The sequence below is a fragment of the Geotrypetes seraphini genome, chromosome 6 (genome assembly GCF_902459505.1).
Source record: "Geotrypetes seraphini chromosome 6, aGeoSer1.1, whole genome shotgun sequence".
Lineage (NCBI taxonomy): Eukaryota > Metazoa > Chordata > Amphibia > Gymnophiona > Dermophiidae > Geotrypetes > Geotrypetes seraphini.
The window spans coordinates 52,710,305-52,722,886 of NC_047089.1; the positions used below are offsets into that span (position 1 = coordinate 52,710,305).

Below are 12,582 nucleotides of genomic sequence, written 5' to 3' on the forward strand. Positions count from 1 at the left end.
TTGAGGAATCTCGGGAAAGACCATTGGACATTTCCGCAATATTGGAACAATTGGCTAGAGAATTGGCTGTTCCAGCCACTCTTTTGTTGTCTGTGGCTTTGGCTCCAGACAAGGATTGGATATTAAAACTTTTCTTTAAAAATAGGTCCAAGGACTTCCTGGGACATCATATTCAGATATTTCCCGATGTCTCTAGAGAGACTCAAAAAAGAAGAAGAGAATTCTTAAACTTGAAACTTGGAGTGACCCAAATGGGGGGTATTTTCTTTTTGAGATATCCATATAATAGCATATATATATATAGCTGCATATAATAGCAACTCTCTCATTAAGATTCTGAGGATGTTACTGTGAGCTACAGGAAAGCAGAGAGTTTAAGGCTAGTAAGTGAAAATTTGTATGTCTGCTCTGGAGTTTGTTTCTGTTGGAGAGGATATTTTTGTAATAATATTTCTTGTAAATGTTTGATTTCATGAGAAATGTTGCAAATTAAACTTGCGTAAGGGTTGTTGAGCTGAGATGAAATTGTAAGGCAGGATATAGCTGAGGTTGTGCGAGTTGTGGGTCAAGAACTTATCTGATGCCTGTAGGTTCTCATGATTTATTCAGATTTCTAAATTAAGTTTGGAGTTATATTTCAAAGGAAAATTGATAAGAAATTTAAAGTGTGTTTCAGAATTTAAACTGGATTTTTGTGACTCCTGATGATAAAATAAAGTATTAAGTACTAGGAAATAAAGAGTTTTAATCTCATTCACTGTGTAAGACCACCGATTCAACTCAGATTGCCTTGGTATTTAAGGCAAATGTTTTGTATTTAATTTAGAATTCAACTGTTTTTCTTTTGGAGTGCATTCCTGCAGTCTTTTTGGATTACTAATCTGCTGAGCTCTTAACTAGTATACTTGTACACCTTTGTGTGAAGTTTGGAGAATCTGAAACTATTTTTTGAAAACTAAGGCCTCCTTTTACAAAGCTGCACTAGCGGTTTTAGCGCACGCTAAATTGCCCTGCGTGCTAGATGCTAATGCCAGCATCGAGCTGGCGTTAGTTCTAGCCACGTAGCGTGGGTTTAGCATGCACTAAAATTCTGCGTGCACTAAAAACGCTATCGCAGCTTAGCAAAAGTAGCCCTAAATGTTCTGAGAACTGAAGGTCTAAAACTTTAAGAGTGATCACTTATCTTGGAATTCTGAGAGGTTCTGTGGTGCAGAGCTGTTTCCAGTTAGTATTCCTGATGTACTGGCAGGCTCTATGGAATTGTGAGATAATTACTGAGGAGCTTCATTATTTCTGAAGAAAAAATACTTGAATATGCAGATATAGCTGAGTTTGCTCAGATATTGTGTGAATGTGTTTGTTGAAACTCTGTGAACAGATTTCATATCAGAAGCATGTTTTTCTGGTTTTCATGGGAGAGTCAGCTTAGTGATAGAAGAATTATCTGTTCTTTTGCACATATAGTTAGAAATACATGGCCTTAGCCTAAGAATACACTGACTTTAGCCAACATTCATTCAGGGAGATTAGGGCTTGCTTCCTTTCATTCATTTACAGATAGGTTAGTAGCAAATATCGAGATCTTCAGAGGAGCTATTAGTTCTAGACAGGTGACAGGATAACAACTCAGTGGTATCCAACACAAGAAACTGGCAATACCAGTGAAAACAAGTTTCTTTTAAAATACTTTATTTTTGTGTGCACACAGATATACAATTTTTGTATTTTATTGAACTTTGGGACTTAGAAACAATTTCTGGTTTTTAAAAGTGTTACCTAATAAAACACTTGCCTGTGGTTTTGAATAGCCTAGAACAAAATTGGTATTAAGCTGAAAGGTATGACATATTTGTTTGAGGTTTGAATATTATCAATGTAAATCTGATCACACGTGCGTGGTAAATTAGCTTTGCTATCCATTTATATTTGAATTAAATTTACCTTGTTTAAACAACATCTGATAACCACCATTGTTGGACATACTTATTTAGTTTTCTTTCTTTTCTACTCAATTGCTTTTTTTTTTTTTAGTTACAACAAACACTTCCCCCTCCAAAAAATATTTAACCTTTGTGTTGGTGTGAATTGAAAGGGAAACCTACTGAAACATCTGACTGTGATTATAACTAGAGAATGACACAGGGACAAATTTTTCCCTGTCCCCCCCAGGAACTCATTTTCCTGTCCTATCGAGTTCTTTTCCTGTCCCTGCCCTATTCCTGCAAGTTCTGTCCTCATCTGCACAAGTCTCAAACACTTTAACATCATAAGTGTTCGAGGCTTGTGCAGTTAAGGCAAAGCAGGGACAGCAATAAAACTCACGGGGATGGGACAGAGAAATTGAGTTCCTGCAGGGGTGGGGACAAATTTGTCCCTGTGTCATTCTCTAATTATAACATATCATACATTTAATTGTAATAATTAAATTGTACATCACCACAAACCCAATTTGGGAATGTCAAGTTTGGGCTTGATTGGGAGTTCTGCTCAGATAATGGCTGTCTGAAGGCACCAACCCCTAGGTTGGACTGAACCAGTGCATGGCAATGAATACATATAAGAACACAGTGTCTCTGTTCAACAAACAGTGTCTCTGTTCCACAAACCACACCTAAAGTAGTGAAATCACAGACAGAAATCCATCTTGGCTGGATAAGTTTGGTTCTGTGCTGCACATTTATTATTTATTCAGTATTTATATACCACTTATAGTCTTAAGTGGTTTACATTCAGGTACTCAAGCATTTTTCCTTGTCTGCCCCGGTGGGCTCACACTCTATCTAATGTACCTGGGGCAATGGGGGGATTAAGTGACTTGCCCAGGGTCACAGGGAACAGTATGGGATTTGAACCCATAACCTCAGGGTGCTGAGGTTGTAGCTCTAACCACTGCACCACACACTCCCCACATAATTCAAACAGACTGAAAAAGGCTGAGAAAGGATCTGCCAAATCATTACTTTAGAAACTCTATAAGAAGCTCTATCACAGGTCCTCAGAATTTGAAGGAACATCTATGTCAACAGAACCAGATATTGGTCATATTGTTGCCCAAAGTAGGACAAATTGACTACAAAACGACTGACTCTGCACACAACAATTTGATCCTATTTAAAATGAGGTGTTTTGGGAGAATTTAACAAAAACAGCTAGCCCCAGAGTTTTAGAGAATTGTGGATGAGCTGGCTAAATAATTGCAAAAATATAGACGACAGCAACATTTTTATTTGATAGAAGAGTTCTACTGGCAGCCAAATGCATTTATGAAATATTGCAGAGTGTCCAGATGGAATGTTTATTTATTTAAGATGAGACTGTTAAAACACATTTGTTTCATGGAACAGGCGATCAATTCTAAATCTTTTATTTTGTTTCTTTTTATTAAATGTTCATAGAAATATCTCTGTTAGAAGGAAAGATTTAATACAGCTATCCTCAAATACAATAAACAGCTAAATATTCACACTTCTGATAAGTCTTTCAAAAGTTAAGGCATACACAAGCCAACTCGCTATTTTAGAAAGACAAGAAATAGCTATATGAAGAGGAGACAGGGTAAGGGGGGCATGTAGGAGGAGAAGAGAGAACGGCAGAAGTTTAGCTCTAGAGTTTGTTGCTAGAGGATGTGGTAAAAATGTATGTTTAGTCCGAAGAATATTCAACTTAGCCAGATTCAAGCTTTTTCCTTATCTCCACGAGTCCACCCCACCCCCTCCAGTTCTACGTATGTAGTTCTCAACTGAAGCTGGAAAATTTATCCCTAAAGAGATTTCAATCATTTTTCTAATCTTTGCATATTGAGATATGCACTGCTCTTTAAAAAAAAAAAAATAATAAAATCATACTTTTCTTACAGGCTGAGGTGTTTTCAGAGGATTAAGCTTACTTTTTGAATACTCCTATCATATTTACCTTTTGCCAGGAGAACTCAGATTTAGCTTCCAATGGGGTCCTTTTATTAAGGCGCGCCAGCCGTTTTAGCATGTGCTAAACGCTAACAAGTCCATTATATTCTATGGACTAGAGAGTTGCGCAGGGACAGAAATCCCACCCATCCCCGCCTGTCCCCACCAGGAACCTCTCCGTCCCCACCCGTCCCTGCCAGGATCCTCTCCGGCCCCACCCATCCCCACAAGGAATTACCTCCATCCCTGCCTGTCCCCATTAAAAAGCAGCAATTACTTCTGACAGGATCATCAATTCCACAGTTTCTTTTGTGTTTGCGTTGCTGTTTTCCTTGTGGAATCTCTTTGGTGGAATCCTTTTTTTGTTTTCTGCTCAGGTAATTCACTTATAAACCTCCTCTTTTACTAAGGCTGACGTGTCCATTATATTATATGGACACATCAGCTTCCAATGCCTTCCATCCCCGTGGGAGTTCCTTGGGCCAGAGGGGGGTCCCCGTGGGAGTCCTGTAGGCCAGAGGGGGCTCCCCGTGGGAGTCCTGTGGGTCAGAGGGGGTCCCCGTGGGAGTCCTGTAGGCCAGAGGGGGCTCCCCGTGGGAGTCCTATGGGTCAGAGGGGGTCCCCATGGGAGTCCCGTGGGCCAGAGGGGGGTCCCCGTGGGAGTCCTGTAGGCCAGAGGGGGCTCCCCGTGGGAGTCCTGTGGGTCAGAGGGGGTCCCCATGGGAGTCCCGTGGGCCAGAGGGGGTCCCCGTGGGAGTCCTGTAGGCCAGAGGGGGTCCCCATGGGAGTCCCATGGGCCAGAGGGGGGTCCCTGTGGGAGTCCTGTAGGCCAGAGGGGGCTCCCCGTGGGAGTCCTGTGGGTCAGAGGGGGTCCCCATGGGAGTCCCGTGGGCCAGAGGGGGGTCCCCGTGGGAGTCCTGTAGGCCAGAGGGGGGTCCCCGTGGGAGTCCCATGGGCCAAAGGGGGGTCCCCGTGGAAGTCCTGTAGGCCAGAGGGGAGTCCCCGTGGGAGTCCTGTGGGTCAGAGGGGGTCCCCATGGGAGTCCCATGGGCCAAAGGGGGGTCCCCGTGGGAGTCCTGTAGGCCAGAGGGGGCTCCCCGTGGGAGTCCTGTGGGTCAGAGGGAATTCTCATGGGAGTCCCGTGGGCCAGAGGGGGGTCCCCGTGGGAGTCCTGTAGGCCAGAGGGGGCTCCCCGTGGGAGTCCTGTGGGTCAGAGGGGGTCCCCATGGGAGTCCCGTGGGCCAGAGGGGGGTCCCCGTGGGAGTCCTGTGGGTCAGAGGGGGTCCCCATGGGAGTCCCGTGGGCCAGAGGGGGGTCCCCGTGGGAGTCCTGTAGGCCAGAGGGGGCTCCCCGTGGGAGTCCTGTGGGTCAGAGGGGGTCCCCATGGGAGTCCCGTGGGTCAGAGGGGGGTCCCCGTGGGAGTCCTGTAGGCCAGAGGGGGCTCCCCGTGGGAGTCCTGTGGGTCAGAGGGGGTCCCCATGGGAGTCCCGTGGGCCAGAGGGGGGTCCCCGTGGGAGTCCTGTAGGCCAGAGGGGGCTCCCCGTGGGAGTCCTGTGGGTCAGAGGGGGTCCCCATGGGAGTCCCGTGGGCCAGAGGGGGGTCCCCGTGGGAGTCCTGTAGGCCAGAGGGGGCTCCCCGTGGGAGTCCTGTGGGTCAGAGGGGGGTCCCTGTGGGAGTCCCATGGGCCAGAGGCGGGTCCCCGTGGGAGTCCCATGAGTTAGGGGGGATTCCCACAGGACCCCCGCGGGACTCCCGCAATCCCCGTTCCCGTGCAGACCTCTACTATGGACATGTTAGCGTTTAGCGCGCCTTAGTGAAAGAGGGGCAATATTAGCAATAGCAATATAGAAATCTTCTCCTAACTGGAGCAGTAACTTCTGAATTTTTCAATAGTCCCATTACTCTACTGTTTTAAAATCACACTAGCTCTCATTCAACTGGGCCCACTCTCAGGATAGTGGCACCTGAAAGCTTGAGTGTGTTCTCTTTTTTGTGACGGGAAGTAGAGTACTTTTCTGTCTAGTAATAGATTTCGTCTCTTTCTTTTATTATTATAATTATTGTATGGCACATCATCTTGGCATGTTTGTCAGGAAAGGTTGTATTTCAAATTCCAAATAAACCGTGATAAACCTTTTGTTTACCAAACACTATTTTCTACTAAACCAAAACGCTAGGGAGAACTTTATTAGACATTGGTAAACTGTATGGTTTCACAAAATCTGTTTTCTTCCAGATTCCAATATTACAATTAGATTTAAGCTCATTTTCTACTAGACTAACTTTTATGGACTTGTTTCTCCCAACCTTGAATGGAAAAAAACAATATTAACTCCTTTCTTGATAAATTACCCAATGGAGCTATGTTTTCAGAAAGCAAATAGAATATCTGGGTTTTCCAAAACAAAGCTCTAGAATCAAACACTAAGCTCCATTAGACTATTCCCAGGAAGGATTCCAATACTGTAAGACACAGTGAAGCTTGAGATATCACTGCTTTCCTCGGAAGACTTTAACATACCCTTTGGACTTTCTATGAGCCTTTTTAAATGCTCATAGTATTTTTAGATAATTTTTAAAGTTTGCATTATCAACACTGGAGTAACACCTAGTGGACCTATGGATACACCACTGAGGCAGGCCTCCACCTGGGGGCCGAAACAGGGATCGTGTCAGGTCATTGGCTGGATCCTTTCAACATAAGGACATTATATCCATAGGACTTTTGATATATGTGCTTTCATTTATGTGATTTTGAATTTGCTTTGAGTTTATTCAAATGCAATTTGCTTGTCCCAAGGTTGACGTGCTCTATCCCACTCCCCACTTGTTTTTCTCTTGTATTTTGCATGTGGTTGTTTGTTCTTTTTCTTTGTTCTATATGTGCCTCAACTCAAAACAGCTGCAAACTGATTGTTGTGCTTAATCAAAGAAACTACAGGAGAAGTAACCTGCATTGCACAGCATGTACAATCCCCCCCCCCAATAAAAACAGATTTGTAGAAAGTAACCTGCACCAGATAGCAGGTATTGCCTTGGCAACCCTACTGGGCAGACTAGATGTACTGTATCAGTCTTTATTTGCTAATACCCACTATATTAAATTCACAGTAAGTAGCTAGTCAGTCACCATAAACCATTATGGGCTTGGAATAAAAGACAGGCTTTCATTTGCTTTCTGAAATATGCTACCACAATTTAATATTTCTGGTCTTTTGTCTTGCAAAAGAACAAGTATCAGAGCATGAAATTTATAATTATCCTTTATTATCAAACTTCAAGTGAAAAATTTCAAAAACAACATGCTCCAATCACCCCACAAAACCTAATTGCTAACTCTGTTATCACTTTTTCTGAATCATGGCAAATTGCCACTTTTTAATGTTTAATTTTAAAATATTTTACATTTGTTGATGAGTTCTATAGGGTCAGGGGCTGCCCAGCTTCTTTGTATCTACAATATCCTTGCTGTTAGACAATAGGGGCCTGATTCTCTTTAGGATGCCGATCGTGGTGGACACCAAAGAGGCGGCCACTCATCCCATGTCAATCATGAATTGGCGTTCTAAAGAAAATCACATCTGCATCACTGAACACACACCTTAAATGTAGACCAGCATTTTGCAGGCCTACATTTAAAGCATCTGTCTTGTGCCTACAGAGATGTGTAGGGACGTTTAAGCATCCCTAAACATCTCTGTAGGTGTATGATACACCCCTTTTTTTTTTTAAGTGCGTCCTGATTGGCTGAGACATGGCGGTAGGACACCTACCGCTGCCTACCATTGGGACGTGCATTTGCAGAATCAGGCCCTAGGAGCTTAGATGCTAAGGAAGAAATTCTATATATGGGACTATATATAGGGGGCTTATTTATGACCCTGTACAGCACAATGATTGTTCTTTTTCCTTACATTTTCTGGCCAAGATTCTCGAAAAGATTGAGCTGCACCAATTGCAAGACTTTTTGGAATCTTGGATGATTTTCAATTCGGGTTTTGATCAAAACATTCTACAGAGTTACTGTTGCTTTCTGTCCTTGATTATGCACTTGGTAGCTTGGATCATGGAATTTCTTATTTTATGATCTTGCTTGACGTTTCTGCAGCTTTTGATACCATGAATCATCAGATTTTGTTGGTGAGGTTACGTGCATTGGGCATCGGAGGAGTAGTGCTTGAATGGTTTTATTCTTGGAAAATAGAATGTTTTGTGTAGAATCTGTACAGAAGAAATCAAGTTGGTCATCTTTGGGATGTGGTGTTCCGCAAGGGTTGGCTCTGTTGGCAGTCCTCTATATATGCTACTCTTGTGCAAAAAGTTACGGGTATCAGGTATTAACTTTATGCAGATGACATTCAGTTCTTGATAAATCTATGGAGGAGGCTTTGTGGTGCCTTCATAACTGTTTTCAGGTAGTTCAGGACTGGATGTGGAAAAATCAACTGAAGCTGAATGTGTCAAAGACAGAGATTTTGTGTATTGGACAGGACAAACATTTGTTGGCTTTCCCCTCGGCGGTTGTTTTGGTCAATGTGGAAGTCTTAGTATTGCGGCAGTGCAGATATCTAGGAGTCATACTGGACTCAGCATTATCATTTACGCCACAAATAAAATCTGTAGTATTGCATGCTTTTTTTAAGCTACGACTATTGCGCAGTTTGAGAGACTTTGTCTGCCGAGAATTTTAGAACTACAATTGTGATACTGTTGACTCCAGTTTTTGAGTATTGTAATGGGCTGTATTTGGATTTACCAAAGTACGTTGTTAAGGTGTTACAACTTACGCAGAATGCTGCTGCCCATGTTATTGCCAATGTTCCCAGATATGAGCATATTACCCCATTCCTGAGAGAATGACATGGCTACCAATCCAGGTGCACATTGAATTTAAAGTGATGTGCATAATTTTCAAACTCTTGATTGATGACTGTCCAAAGATTCCGCGCTCACTTTTGCATCTATATCAGCCAAATCGGGACCTTTGATCCATGGATAAAGTTGTGTCTGGATGTTCCTCCTTTGAGTGTAGTTAGGTTGGCAGGGGCACGTAAAACTATGGGCTCCTTTTACAAAGGTGCGCTAGCGTTTTTAACACACGCACTGGATTAGCGCGCACGCTAGCCAAAAATCTACTGCCTGCTCAAAAGGAGGCGGTAGCGGCTAACGCACGTGGCAATTTAGTGTGCGCTATTCCACGCATTAAGGCCCTAGCGCACCTTTGTAAAAGGAGCCCTATGTTTTTTCTAAAGGGGCCAACTTGTTGGAATATGCTACCGCTGGGTTTGAGACATGCTACAAATGTGCTGCAGGTTAAGACTGTATTGTTTGTGTGCACTTATAAACCTGAATAGACTCTTTTAGCTGCTGTTTATTCTTTCTTTGTTGCAGATCATGATTTTTTAGTATAGAGGGCGATGTTTTGGGAAAAAGATTGGGGCTTTGGGATTTGGTATCTTGAGGTTTTATGTTTTACTACATTACTGTGTTTTTATCTTTTGTTATGTGTTTTGTGATTTTATTGTGTATGTTATTTTTTAATCCGCATAGAATTGTCAAATATAAATTTTGAAATAAATAAATAAATGATACCTAAAAAAATGATGCTGAAAAAAACACTATTCTACAGTATAAGCCATGCTTCAATTTAGGCACAGTTTATAGAACAGTTCTTATGCCCAGGGCCTGTGCCTAACTTTAGGCGTGGCCATTTGCACCAATGAAAATGTGGTGCAAAAGCCCAAACCTAAATTAGGCACATTAGCTCTTATTCTATAATTACTTGTAACTTAATGGAACAGCCCCCGATCCGCCCATGACTCACCCATTTCCACACACCCTTTTTTTGACTTGCACCTAAATATACACCCATAACTTGTATTCTAATTAGAGCCAACAACTGCTTGTAATTAGCTTCTTATTCGATTAGGTGTACAAATTGCACCCACATTTGTGTGTAGTTTTCAGCATTTTTTATAATTATGAGGTAACTGTCCAAATCTAAAAAGAGTACTATTGTCATTAAATAAATGGGGCCCCCAAAACATTACTATTAAGGTTTTTCTCTTTGCTAACGCTGACAAATATGGGAGTGAATGACTAGATTAAAAGGGTAGATTGTCAAAAGGTTTAATTGGTTAACTTCAAAAGTTAGTTAAATGTATGCTTTTCAAAATTTTCCCTACTAGCCAATTAGATTGCATTTCTAAGTTCACAGATGGCCAGAAAAGGGGTAAGTCTAAAGGCATCCCCAGTTGCACAAAGAGATTGGCTAGATTAACTAGGTTTAGCAAAAACAACAAACTAAAGTGAAAACCAATCAATAAACAATCAACCACTCTTTCACAATATGGTGCATAAGGTCTAAATTTTGATATTTTAATATTTTATATCATACTGTTTACATATGCTCAAGCCAATCAAACATGAAAGGAGGAAAAAGCCTCAGACTACGTCGCACAAGCCAGCTGTGATAACGGCTTTCAGGCAAGGCTAAACAATACTTCATGGGCATAAAAAACCTCCTTTATTTTGCTTGAAAAGTGCTATGTGCAATGCAAACCATCAAGGAAAATACTCAAAGGGTCCCAATAGCAAAAAAAAATTACTTATCTTTGTCTGAGATCGGCGCACGAACGATGGCCAGCGTTTCACAAATTTCTTGCTGCATCAGGGAGTAAACCACCAATCAGAGGTATCGTTTAGCCTTGCCTTAAAGCCATTATTATAGCTGGCTTGTGTGATGTAGTCTGAGGCTTTTTCCTCCTTTCATGTTTGATTGGCTCGAGTATATGCATCCTCCTTTCATGTTTGATTGGCTCGAGCATATGCAAACAGTATGATTTAAAATATTGAAATTTAGACCTTGTGCACCTTATTGTGAAAGAGGGGTTGTTTATAGATTAGCTAGGTTACCAGGTGAAGCTCAATTAAATTTGCTTCCATTAAATTTTTTTCTACTGATAAGCTATAATTATCAGTTCTTTTATTTGCTTAGTGGCTCTTTGAAAATGAACCTCCTATTACATTACATTACATTAGAGATTTCTATTCCGCCATTACCTTGCGGTTCAAGGCGGATTACAAAAGAGTTAAAGAAGGTGGGTTACAAAGGAAGATCTCTGGTCATTTCTAGTGAAGGTAAAGAGTTTATATCCTGTGCCTGACAGGAGACAGGAAGGAGATGGGAAGAAGGTAGTCATGGTGTTAAGATTTTTTCAGGACTTTCTTGAAGAGTATAGTCCTTTGCCAAAATTGTTGAAGACAACGGTGTCTCTCTTTCAAATGTGACAAAAATGTAATTGTGCCTTTATAAAAAAGGTATACTCTTATTTATTTGTCTAGCATTTCCAAGGAGTTACAAACACATTGTCACTATTTTATTAGTTCATTATGTAGATTACCGTATATTTATTTTGAGGTTTTATAAACTGGCGTTCACTAAGTATCACAGTGGCTTGCAATAAATTCATACTATAAAAGAGTTTGCAGAAAAAATATCAAAGAATTGATAGAGAAAACCACATTGGCTCTTTAATGCTGACCTAAGTAACCACACTAGTGCCTACCCATCACTGAAGGCTGAGAGAAAAAAGTAGGTCTTAAGAGCAGCCTTAAATCAAGGTAGTGTAGGCTCTAATCAAAGATATTTAGTGACAATGCCAGAAGAGAAGTACTCAGATATAGAAAGCAGATTCTTGTGTGGAATCCAAATGTGCCTTAGAGGACAAAGGAATATTAAAAGCTTATCATTCTATGAATACAGAAAATGCGAAGAGGTCAGAGAAATGAGAGCATCATACAAAGTAGCAAGACCTACTTGCATGGTCTTAACAACTAACATTAATATTTTGAAATTAGCTTGATACCTTAAAGGAAGCCAATTAGAATGTAAATTAAATGGTATGACATAATGATTCTACAAGTGTGCAGTACTATGGAGCACCCAAATTGCAGTGTCCTGTACTAGTTGAACCCGTCATAGAGACAATTGGTAAACACTGTTGAGTAATGAGTTGCAGTAGTTGAAGTAGGGCAGGGATCTTAAAGTCTCTCCTTGAGGGCCACAATCCAGTCGGGTTTTTAGGATTTCCCCAATGAATATGTATGAGATCTATATGCATACACTGCTTTCAATGCATATTCATTGGGGAAATCCTGAAAGCCCGACTGGATTGCGGCCCTCAAGGAGGGACTTTGAGATCCCTGTGGTAGGGTGTGTATAGCATCAGTTGAGAGACACACACTAATATTGTTTATTCCAGGGAATTCAGCATACAAAAATGTAAATTGAATGCCAACAATTTGACATTTCCATGGACAAGAGAACACAACTACAATTATGATTTAGTGGATGTTCTAGATTTTCTTATGTTAATGACCCCAGTATTTTAAAACAAAAAAACAACAACAACTACATTGGTTTCCAATTGAGCAGCAAGTAAAGTTTGAGATATTATTGCTGGTTTTTAAAGTACTGACTAACTGTATCTCAGTTACACTTTTGTCCAATTTCCAATTATATCAACTGTCTAGATCAGTGGTTCCCAAACCTATCCTGGGGGACCCCCAGCCAGTTAGGTTTTCAAGATATCCCTAATGAATATGCATGAGAGAGATTTGCATACCTGTCACTTCCATTATATGCAAATCTCTCTCATGCATATTTATTAGGGAT

The 12,582-nt window shown here is 41.3% G+C and overlaps 1 protein-coding gene across 3 annotated transcripts in view; it reads right to left on the reverse strand.

Annotated features, from left to right (window-relative positions):
- Positions 1-12,582, reverse strand: part of LOC117363058 (probable tRNA methyltransferase 9B) — a 44,336-nt gene that overhangs the window by 14,507 nt on the left and 17,247 nt on the right. The gene's annotated exons all lie outside the window — the stretch shown is intronic.